Raw genomic sequence first — 12280 nt, 5'->3', positions numbered from 1 at the left:
AATCCAGGTTTGATTCTACCAACTATCAGCCAAGTGAATCTGAGTAGACCATTCTTCCTTTCTTTACATCATATCAATTTAGTACTTTGTGTAAGCTAGAGGAAGTTATATTTGCTTGCAGTATCATCTAAGAAGATCATTAGGTTACCACATGTGATAATACTTTGATGAACCATAACATTGTGTACATCATCATCATCATCATAATTCTATCTTTGTTTCCTGTGATTGAGACCTTGAGGCCAAGAATGACGTGTCTTCTTTTATCTGTCCCCCAAATTTCTAGTGCAATGATAAGCCACTCAATGACAACTATTGGCCTAAACAAACTTGGAAAAGAAAAAAAATATAAATCCTTTGCTTCAAATTCTTTGTGGAACTTGGTTAGCCATAAATAAATAAGCACATGAAAATAAATTACAAATCCAACTGTGTGCCTTGCCCTGAACTCTGTGTTTGACGTTAAAAACCAAGCCTCCCTCTTTTAAAACTGAAATATGAAACATTACGTATGATTATTTTTTCCCTTTTAAATACAGAGCTGTGGTTGCAGAAATAATTTAATATACTGCACTGCATTTCCCCTGCAAGTGTGCCAATTCTGATTACATGTTTCCAGATGCCCTTGTTTGTTGTGGTTCTTTCACTAGTACCTGGCCAAGGAGCTGAATGGCTTATCTCTGTAGGTAGCTCTGGCCAGCAACACTCAGCCAATAGGTGCTCTACTTACAAAGAGCACCCGCAGGATCATTCACCCTGAGGTCAGTCCTCTGGACTCCGAAGCTCAGCACCTGTACTTTATGTTTAAGAGCCAAGAAATTGAAGAAGAAGTTGAACTGGCCAAGATAGTCCAGCAGGCAACAAGCCTAAAACAGATTTAATAAAAGATCTCATTCCTTTCTACCATGTTTTTGTGAGATATTTCATGGGAATTGCCACTTGGGAGGTACATGCAGCCAACCTGGAGCATGGCCAACCACAAGCTTAAGGCTTTCAAAGGCTGACTCCTGGTCTATATGCAGAAAACCTCAAGGAGTGGAGACTGCTCCCAAAATTCTCCAGCCCATGACTTTTTTGCAACAGTGTGAGAGTGGGCACTAGAAAGTATATTGTTTGAGTACAGAGATTTACATTCTAATTGAAATGCAACAATTTATTTGCTATTACCTTGGACAAGTCCATTTTTCTCTGCAGGCCTCACTCAGTATTCCTATCTCTAAAATGGGAGGCCTCAGATATCTAAGGCATTTTGCAGTTATACTCTTTTGTAATATGCTATATGGAGTCAAACAACTGTGTTATATGGCAAACAAACAAACAAACAAACAAACAGCGCTCAATTTTGAGCCACACATCCTGGGTTCCTATCGGCTGTAGTATTTAATACCTTCTGGCTACATGATTTTACCCAAGTTTTCCCCTCCCTGAGCTCAGTTTCTCCAAAATATAAAACAAAGAAGGAACTGAGCAAACACGCCAAGCCCCATTATGATATTCTGGCATCCTAGTTCACTGTACTCCTTTGTTTTATATCGGACAGCAAGGCTGTATCCTATACCCCATCAGCTGCCACGTCTAGAGAAAAAGAAACCTGTGAAAACTTACAAGGGGCAATCAGAGATGCTCTCTTTAAACCCTCTTACCTCAGAAAGGCTCGAAGTTTGAACTTCTCTCCCATAGTCCCTTAGCTCAGGAGAAGAGATTAAGGCATAGTCCTAGCTATAAGGATGCAGGAAAATGAGCTGCCTTGAGGTGAATCAAAATCTTCACCTTCTACTTTTGGTTTTGCACTTACCTGTGTGTATTGGGGAGTGGCGGTAGGGTTAAGACTCAGCATTTACTTCCTGAGTTTTGCAATTATTAAATCTTGTCAGCTTTACACATGCATTCAGTGTCCCAATTACATCTTAGGTTCCAGCCCAAACACATTTGCTCTGGTTGCTCCTATTGCCTAGAAAACCTATGTGTCTTCTCTTGCCCAGTGCTCTTCAATAGCAGATAATCATGATCATACTATTACTGCTAATACTAATAACAATAATAAAACAGCTATCATTTATTAAGTCATCATTATGTGAATAATAGTGCAGTGTGATTTACATACATATCTCATCTCTCCTAAAGTTGGACTCCATGTAAAGATTTTTTGGTGTTTCTCACCTTGCCTAGGACAAGAAGGATGATAGGCACTCAAGAAACGATAGATTCAATTATCTCATTTAATCATCACATTGGATCGGAGGAAAATATGTCAAGAGATGCTCAGAATCTTCTCAAGGTCACACAGCTAATGTAAATGTCAGAGCTAAGATTCAAACAGAAGTCTGCAAGATCATAAATTTCATCAGGATCTGTACTGCAACAAAGTACCTACATAAACTTAAAGCTTTTTTTTTTTTTTAATCTCTCAGGGAAAAAGTCATCAGGTTGTAATGAGAGCTGGACAAACTGGGAATAGCTAGTAAAAGCAACCTGGACATCGAAGTTTCTACATGTGTGTTTCGTTAGAGAAATTGGAGGGAGCAGTGTACGTGGTAGCAGAAGAACTGCTGGTCAAATATCCTTTTCTCTTCCACTAGAAAGGCCTCTCTCTTTTAAGTACATATTGATTAGAGTCCAAATATCTCAATTCTATTCTTAGCCCAGCACCTTAATTACAATGGATTCTCAGTTAAACCTGATGGTTCAGTTCCCCACCATCCTCCACCCCAAACCCCTTTTAACAGAGATCAGAATAATGCATCAGAATGGCTTTCTTTTTTAAAGAAATGATGACCTATGAGAAAAGTATATTAATAACCTTATATTCATGTTAAACATTTTAACCTTAATGACCCAAAGTCATTTTTCTTGGCAGACAAAATTGCAATGCCTAACTTAAAAAACAGAGTTATATAACATTTATGGTTAAATAATAATATTAATAACAGCAACAACAACAATAATAATCAATTTTAAGCACTTGCTATGTAGCAGGCACTATGCTAAAATAATTATATGCATTATTTCATTAAATACAATCAACATCCTATATAGTAATTACCATTATTATGTTTACTTTGTACAACTTGGCCTTAGAGAAGTGAAGAAATTTACCCACGGCAGCTAGTGAGTGAAAGAATTTGCAATCTTTCTGGCCCTGGAGTCTGAGTTCTTAATTATTAACATAAACTGATTCTCCTAGTGAGAAACAGGATGATGCTTTAAGATATAGATTTGGGACTCAGAGGGGTTAACTCCCAAAGGAAACAGACATAATATGAGTAGAATAAGAAAATGCAGATGCGAGTGCTTTTGATTTTTTTAAAAGATTAGAAAAATTTAAGCAACTGCTCTGTATGTCATAGAATTTTACGTCAGGGACAAGGAGACCTCCATGACCACCAGCAGCAGACCTTAATGCCTCTTTCACTTGAATATCACTTTATAGTTATCTGGCAAAGCTTAATCCACAGTATAGTTGTATAGTTTCTTGTGAGTAGCTTAGTCGGACTTGGACACTGTAGTGTAGAATGCTTAAGTGTTTGGCTTCAGATCACAAAGTTAATACATGGAAGTGCCAGGTGTCAAATCTTTGTCATTCTGTTCCAGTTACAGGATTCTTTCTTACAGATAGAAAAGAGTTTGATGAATTTTAAGCATCTTGACAAAAAGTACAGTTATTTGGTAGCATTGTCAAAATGGTTTTTAGAGACACCGGGGAAAAATCAGAGAGAGCAAAAATGTGTTTTGGATAATTCATCAGAAATGTAACAACATTCAGGTCTTTCAGAAGGAGCTGCACACTATTAAATGCACCAAATCATGACCAGCAAATATGTAGGTTTTCTGGCTTTCAAAGACTGAAATTATGTAGCTTCTCCTGAACATGGGGAAAAGGATCCAGAATTTTCCTTCTTCACAAATAGGAATAAAATCACAGAAGATTTGGAGGTCAAGGACTTCAATTAAAATCTTGAACAGTTTTCTCTACAAGACTGTGAGATCCATCACTAGATCCTTTTGGGATACTAAGGCTGAGTTATGAGTATGAATTTAAGCAATGGGAACCACCCTGTGTGTGTACATCTATGAAAATGTTCAATCCAAATGGAATCCAGATCACAGGGGCGGAATACGTCTGAGAGGCAGGATTGTTACTTATACCACAAATCATTATTTTTATCTTTCCATTTTATAAATTCCATTCCAGGATGAAACATTCAAGTTGTGGAAACATACAAGATCAGTTTCTCTTAGTGGCTATCATGGACATACTGAAGCAAGATGAAGACTGGCCTTGAGTCATCTTGTGGAAGCTTATTTGGGGTGTCAATTCCAGGTTTGGGTTTGAAACAGAATTTGGGGACATCACTTCCAGGCTTCTATGTAACTTAGATTTTTTTGTGTGTATGTTTTTTATTCTATCCTGGTGATGTTTTCCAGACTGAATCCACTATTGTGGTTTCTATAGAAAAAGAGGAAAGCTGGAATAATAATACTGCATGGTGTATGTAGTTTCCTGCTCCATGTATGGAGTTAGAAAGTGAAGAGGAACGAACGTAACATGGCGTGGGCTACTCCAGCAGAGCAGGGGCTTAGGGAGGGGCTTAGGAATGGCTTTGGGAGAGTAGGCCCTGAATTGTGTGTTGGCGGAGAGGCTAGGATAGTCAAAGCATCACACTTTGATTACCTTCTCTACCTGTCTCCCTGCTATTCCTCAAATATGACAGGCATCCTCCTGCCTCAGGATCCTTGCACCAGCTGTGATCTCTACTCGGAATACTCTTCTTCAAAGCTGACTCCCATAACACCTACAATACTCATTCAAATGCCATTTTTTTCAATGAGGCTCACTCTGATCACTCTATTTCAAACTGCAATTTGCATCCTCCCTAAAGCCTTGTTTTCCCCATACTGACTACTTTCTAACAAACTTGTGTATTTGTTTAAATTTGTTTTTAGTTCCCTTTTAGAAGGTATGCTCTGAAAAAAGAGGATTTCCATCTACTTTGTTCACTGATAAATCCTAAGCACACAGAATAGGGCTAGCATGGATATAGGCACTCAAATATTTTTTAAATAAGTGGTTAATTTTTTTCATACTGTTTCCTTTAATTACTTTTTTATCACATTATGATGTAAAGCCTGTCAATATACTTCCTTTTAAAGTTATTTTTTTCTGCTGGGCTTGATGGTTCATGTCTGTAATCCTAGCAATTTGGGAGGCTGAGGTGGGCCTATCACTTGGAGATCAGGAGTTCAAGACCAGCCTGCCAACATAGCAAAACCCTGTCTCTACAGAAAAATACAAAAATTAGCCAGGCCTGGTGGCACACGCCTGTAATTCCAGCTATTCGGGTGGCTGAGACAGGAGAATTGCTTGAACCCGGAAGGTGGAGGTTGTAGTGAGCCAAGATCACACCACTGCACTTCAGCCTGGACTACAGAGTGAGACCCTGTCTCAAAATAAAATAAAATAAAGTTATTTTTTTCAAAAGGTACCAATTTAGTAAACATGCTCAAGGGATACAACTGTACCTACGCCCAAGTCATTTTAGTTTTACAAATATATAATTAGTCAAATCAAAAAAGGCATGTCTGACAGATGAATGAATGTTAAGACAATGCCAAATAACCTTTAAGGGGAAAGGGTGAGGAGGCAGAGGTGCTTGTATATATCATCTTCCAGGAGCCAGACATTGGCAAACACCACTATTAGAAATAAAAGCCTGAGATTCTGAAAATTTAAGTGACTTATGGAGGTTACACAGCTAATAAAAAGAAGCAGTATGATTTAGATTCATTATTCCTGACTCCAAATCCTATGATTTACTGCAACATAGTGTACTATCTTCAAACTGTAAATTCTTCAGAAATGGTTACTGTAGATAATTTACATGTTGGATGCAGTGGAGTGCCATGCAGATACCTTTCTTCAGGACTAAGGGGCTCCTATTCCCTGATGTTGGGATTGCTGTTCACTGTCAGCTCTCCAGCTACCAACTGCCCTCTACTTCAGGGAGCCTCCTCACCCTAGGTCACACCTCTTCCCACGGCCAGCCCATATCCAGTACTCTTCAATGTGGGGTACAAAAACATGGCCCCCTTGCCTCATGTAGAACAACTCTGAAGGCCATCCCAGCTCCAGTGATTCCAGTGGGACTGATGGAAGGCTCTGTTTTGACTGCATGAGACCCAACTCCTCCCTTTGCCCAGCCCTAGTGCCTTCACACTCCCACAGGTGTATCTCCCAAAAGCACTCCTTGATGAAATTCTGACACACAAATCCCAGCCTTGGAGTCTGTTTACAGGGAGCGTGATCAATGTCAATATAGTAGGTGGTATTGTGGAGTTCAGAGATTAGTGAACTCAACAATACTAGTAGCATATTCCTTAGATAAGGTCCCAGACCATGCGCAGTGTTGGGAATGCCTAGTTTCACAAAATTTGAGGCACTCTCTCCTAACTTCCAGAAGCACTTTGGCAAAAACAACTATGATACACAATTTTGCCCTTTTGAGATCACCTGTTAACTTGACTACTTTGGTAGTACATCACCAATTTGACAGTTGTATTTGTCCATTCTCACATTGTGATAAAGAAATACCTGAGACTGGGTAATTTATAAAGTAAAGAGGTTTAATTGGCTCATGATTCTGCAGGCTGTACAGGAAGCATAGCAGCTTCTGCTTTAGGGGAGGCCTCAGGAAGCTTCCAATCATGGCAGCAGGAAAAGAGGGAGCAGGCATCTTACATGGCAGGAGCAGAAGCATGAGAGCGAAGGGGGAGATGCACACTTTTAAACAACCAGAACTCACAAGAACTCACTCATTACCATGAGAACAGCACCAAGGGAATGGTGCTAACCCATTCATAAGAAATCTACCCCCAAGATCCAATCACCTCCCACCATGTCCCACCTCCAACATTGGGGATTACAATTCAACAGGAGACTTGGTGGGGGGCAGGAGGGGAGGTGGACACAGATCCAAACCACATCAACAGTCATCACAGCCAGCAGGTAACTTACTCTGAAAGCTCCTACATTCAATAAATAAGACCAACTGTGAGCTGGGAATTATGCTGCATTACAAGAAAGTCAAAGATGCATAAACCTAGTTCTATCCTCAAGTAGCTCTTAGTTTAGATGATTCTCTAACTTTTGTTCACCGGAACCACCCAACAAGCTTGTTAAAAATTCTCATGCTTTGTCTTGGAATTGGAACTAAGAATGATTTCTGCTGGGTTCTAATATTAATATTGTGATATAAGTTATTCATGAAGCACTTGTGGAGAAATTCAAATCCCAAAGATGACGTAAAACATACATTGCTAGGTCTAACCTTACTAAGCACCAGATACTGTGCTAGAATCTGTGAAGAATTTTAAAAAGCATGTGGAATGTAGTCCATATCCATGGACTATAGTCCAAAGTATATAAAGACATATAATCTACCAGGAGTGATAATATTCCAATAAATCTATATGTTTTATAAAAAAAAATTACATATTAGATAACATGCTAGCCTCCAAGGCAGCACAAAGGTGAAAATACATGGTTCTTCTCCTCAAAAAGTTTCATTAGCCTTAGATAAGAATAATTAATTTCTGCCTTCACTCATATACCTATTTGATCTATTTGTTGCATCAATTAATTCATTCCTTTATGCATTTAATAAATATTTACAAAATAGCTGCTAAGTGAAATGTGCTATCATGATGGCAGGAAAATATATGGTGAGTACCTACAGAAAAGTACCAATATCACCAATATCGTACTATGGGAGGGTTGACACCTTAGCTTGCGTACATTTTTCCATATCTAAGTCTTGAATAACTAAAATGCTTCCTATGGCAATGAAATGCAGTCATCTTAAGGTAGTAATCACTGTTAATATATGTGTAATTGGATAACCCTAATTCACTTTAGCTTGAAAAATCTGTGGGAGGGAATTGGTGGTAAGAGTTTTCTTTGGTTTGGCTGATTCAAATGAACCATTTTTGAATTTGGAGAATTTCGTAATCACTAGCCTGACTGGCCCACACTAGCAGTTTTCTGGATTTCTAGGAAAATCTCTGGTATGTGTCATAGTGAAGAAGTGTTCCAACAAAGAAAGGGGATAAATGAAGAATCATAATCATTTAGAAAGAATTCATCGAGAAATAGAGGTCTGCATGGTGTAACTGAGAATTGCACAATGCTGTTGCAGGGCATGCGGGATGCATGACAGGTGGGGCTGCCTGCTCTTCCCCCTCGCCCTCCCGAGGCATCGGGGTGAATCAATCTGAGTTCTCATTTCTTTAGAGCACAGTTGGATCGCAGACTGAAAACAGACTACAGACATCCACTACCAGTTAATTAGAATTGGCATAAAAGATGTTATCTAGTTTCCATTCCTACTGCTGCCATTTGGATTTAAGAGTGTGGAGATTGGCCAGGCACGGTGGCTCATGCCTGTAATCCCAGCACTTTGGGAGGCCGAGGTGGGTGGATCACCTGAGGTCAGGAGTTCAAGACCAGCCTGACCACAGTGGTGAAACCCTGTCTCTACTAAACAAAAAATTAGCCAGGCCTGGTGGCAAGCACCTGTATTCCCAGCTACTTGGGAGGCTGAGGCAGGAGAATCGCTTGAACCTGGGAGATGGAGGTTCCAGTGAGCAAAGATCACGCCACTTCTCTCTAGCCTGGGCAACAAGAGTAAAATTCCGTCTTAAAAAAAAAAAAGGTGGAGATTTTGAATTTAGGTCTAGTTCTACCAATGGGATATTTCCAGATATTTTCAACTGACTTAGTTGCTCTTGATATCAGCTCATTAGTTTTTCTAGTAGATTACCTATCTAACTAATGCCCCTCTGTGTTTATGAAGATCAGGAAAGAAAATAGGTGATTCAGCATTGAGGAAAGAAAGAGGGCAAAGGCTAACCTGCTCATGAATAACAGGGCTTTGTCTGACATGGTCCCTGACTTCCTCACTTCTGTGCCTTCTCTCCACTGGATGCCCCTGCCCACCTGCAATCTACCTTTTGGCCATTTTGAATTACTATCATTTTCCTGAAATTCTATTATTTTCCTTTCACTTTATCACTTATATGCTATAGTAAATGCTGTTTTCTTTGTCTGAATAAACGTCTTCCTATTCTCACCTCTTTCTTCACCCCTTGCCAAATTCAGGACTACTTATCACTTGACTACACAATGTATTGAAATTCGTTCTTTAGCTTTCATGGCCCGTCCTCTGACGTTCTCATTAGTGGCATCAGTCTGGGTCGTACCACACATACCACATCCTTCCACCACTCCCTGCAGTACCCTTATCTCGGCAAGAGCCTTTGACTGTCTCTTTTGTAATACACATTTTACATAATAAAATTACATGTTAGATTTTATAGAGCAGTGAATAATTTCAAAGAAACTCATAAAAAACAATGAAGGTTTGGTTATACATTTATCCCATTACCATTTACTAAGTCACTTCTCTATGCCATGAAATGGAAAAATTAAGAAGAAAATAGCACCACCTCTCCCATCAAAGTGTTCACAGCCTAGTAATAGAGACAGAATCAAAATATTTCACTTTAAAATAATGAGGAACTGGGTACTAATCATTTGTTCATATTAATGGAATATCTACAGATTTCATCTTTTCAGGCTGCTATGGCAAAATATTAATAGCTTAAACTGGATAATTAATAATCAACAGATTTTGCTGCTTACATTTCTGGAGGCTGGGAAGTCCAAGGTCAAGGCATTAGCAGATTCAGTGTCTGGTGAGGGCCTGTTCGTCTTAGATGGCACTTTCTGTATCCTCACATGGTGGAAGGGGCAAGATACCTTTCTTGAACCTTTTTTATAAGGACACTAATCCCATTCATGAGGGCAGAGCCCTAAGGACATAATAACTTCCCAAAAGGCCTCACCTCCTAATGCTATTATATCATGTTGGATTCTAACATATGAATTTTGCTGTTTGGTGGGGGGTCACAAACATTCAGACCATAGCAACGACTATATGCCAGGCACTCTTCTAGGTAGTGGGGTATACAGGTAAGCAAAGCTAAGCCTCACACTCAGTGAGCTTCTATTACAGAGCTTTCAGTGAGGGAAATCTGAAAAGCCATGAAGTTTACAGGAGGAAAAGCCTTATTCTGCCTAGGGTGGGAGTTTATACTGGCTTTTATGAGGAGATGACATGTTCACTGCGCCCAGTAGAGCAAATGCGGTACTAACTTGTAAGGGTGAATGAATGCTCATTTAACGATGGAGCATCTAATGCATGATGAATGTGGTTGTAGGAGCAGACTTCCTGGCATGAAGTAGGTACTTGATAAATGTATCATATTAGATCAATAGCCCAAATCCAAAAATGAGTACTCATTTGAGGGTTCCTTCCCTCAAGGATCATGCAGTCCAGTGGAGAAGTTCATCCACTCTCATTCACTCATAACGATATGGTGCACGAAAGGAGAAGCCAAGAGTGGACAGAATGGAAACTCTAAAACTCATACATTCCTCTCCTATCACCATCCTCCCAAACATCCACTAGTCCCTCTGTTTCCTCCTCTGAAAACTTATATTCTTCTTGGGAGTTCTGAGTTCTCTGGTATATCTGTTTCTTTTGCTGGGTGCTTCACCTTGGCTTCCTCCCAAATGCCTCCAGCAAATGTTTATTTTTATAAATGTTGTATACACAGGGCAGAAGATAGAGAAAGGGGTGAGCCAGAGTCATTTACGAAAGCACTTTGGCACTCTGCTCTGGAAATCATTTCCGCAGGAGGCTGCCCTGGACAGAGTGCACTTACTCTCAGACCTCCCATCCCCACTTCCAAGCAGAAGTCAATGCAATTTTTATTTACAGTCAGAAGCTCCATGAAATTCTGAGCCAAAAGCCTTCTTTCCTGAAAAGCTGGTAGTGGCCTCCAACATTCAGCTATCACTTTAACAGGAACTTTCTGTTGTTTGCACCAAACAAATAACCAGACACCTGGGTCAGAAGCAGAATTAAGGACCTAATTCATCTCCATCCATGGACATTTAATGGATACCTACTTGTGCAAATCCTATCACAGCCACCGAGAACACAAGACATAGGATCCTAAAAGAGCAGGAAGAGGCTATTTTTATTGATGACATATCGTATATTGTCATGATTTACGTACATAAAAAAGATATTATCATCTCGCTTTACAGATTGAGGAAAGGAGGAAAGAAGGAAGGGGATGGAAGGGAAGAGGATGGAAGAGAAGGGAAGGGAAAGGAGAGGGAGAAATGGAAGGAGGGAGGAACAGAGGGAGGGAGGAACAGAGGGAGGGAGGAACAGAGGGAGGGAGGATTTGAGGTTCTGTAACTTGTATAAAACCCAGAGCTGATGAAAAAGCTTTCTACTCATTTTCTCTTCATCACTCTTAAATCGCACTTTCACCTCTACTCTCCACCAAAATTGTTGTTATCAAGGTTATTATATATAAACCTAATTATTATAATAATGATTGACACCCACATTGCTAAACACAAAAGTGAAACATCAATTCTCATCTTGGTTCACTGATTAGCAACATATAATACAGTTGACTGCCACCTTGTCCTTGAAACCCTTTCTTCACTTGGCATCTGAGACATCTTACATGATCTGTTGGTTTTCCTGGTGCTTCACTGCCAGGAAAGAGTCTTTCTCAGTCTCTTCTGCTTCTCAGTATCATCTTCTGCTATTGAAGTATCTCAGAACTCAGCCCTTGGACACCTTCTGTGCTTTATATACATTCACTCTCTTGGTGACCTCATTCCGTCTCATGCTTCAAATCCCACCTGCATACCAATAGCTCTAATTTCCTCTATTCTGTACCACTTCTCCAAACTTCAGCTTGATATATATAAGAGCATACTTGCTATCTCTCCTTGGGTGTCTCAAACTTATCATTTTCAAAATTAAAGTCCCCATTTTTCTCCATTAAACCTACTACTCTGATGGACTCCCCAGTCTCAGTTCATGGCAACTTCATCTTTCCCGTTGCTCAGAACAAAAAGCCTCTTTTGATTACACCCCACACCCAATCTGATGGCAAACTGGTTTGTGTTACCCCCAAAGTACATCCTGGATCCAGCGATTTCTCATCATCTGCCCTGTGACCAGCCTGCTGCAACTCTGTCTTCTCTCACCCAGGTTACTTCTTGGAGGTTCTTCCTTTGTATTTGCCCCATACAGCCTGGTCTTAACTCAGTCACCAGTGTGATCCTAATAAACCTGTTAGACTTGTGGTTCCGGAGCTGACAGCTCTCCAAAGGCCTCTCGTTTTATTCAGA

At 39.9% G+C, this 12280-nt stretch overlaps 1 long non-coding RNA gene across 1 annotated transcript in view; it reads right to left on the bottom strand.

Annotated features, from left to right (window-relative positions):
* Positions 1-11785, bottom strand: part of LOC129478968 (uncharacterized) — a 34224-nt gene extending 22439 nt beyond the window's left edge. The window contains exon 1 of the long non-coding RNA XR_008656521.1: positions 11605-11785. This is a non-coding gene — a long non-coding RNA (uncharacterized lncRNA). The remainder of the gene's footprint in view (positions 1-11604) is intronic.
* Positions 11786-12280: the final 495 nt, after the last annotated feature.

This window comes from Symphalangus syndactylus, chromosome 3, assembly GCF_028878055.3.
Source record: "Symphalangus syndactylus isolate Jambi chromosome 3, NHGRI_mSymSyn1-v2.1_pri, whole genome shotgun sequence".
Lineage (NCBI taxonomy): Eukaryota > Metazoa > Chordata > Mammalia > Primates > Hylobatidae > Symphalangus > Symphalangus syndactylus.
Note: the sequence above shows the minus strand (reverse complement) of the source record. Positions and strands in the feature narration are given on the sequence as shown.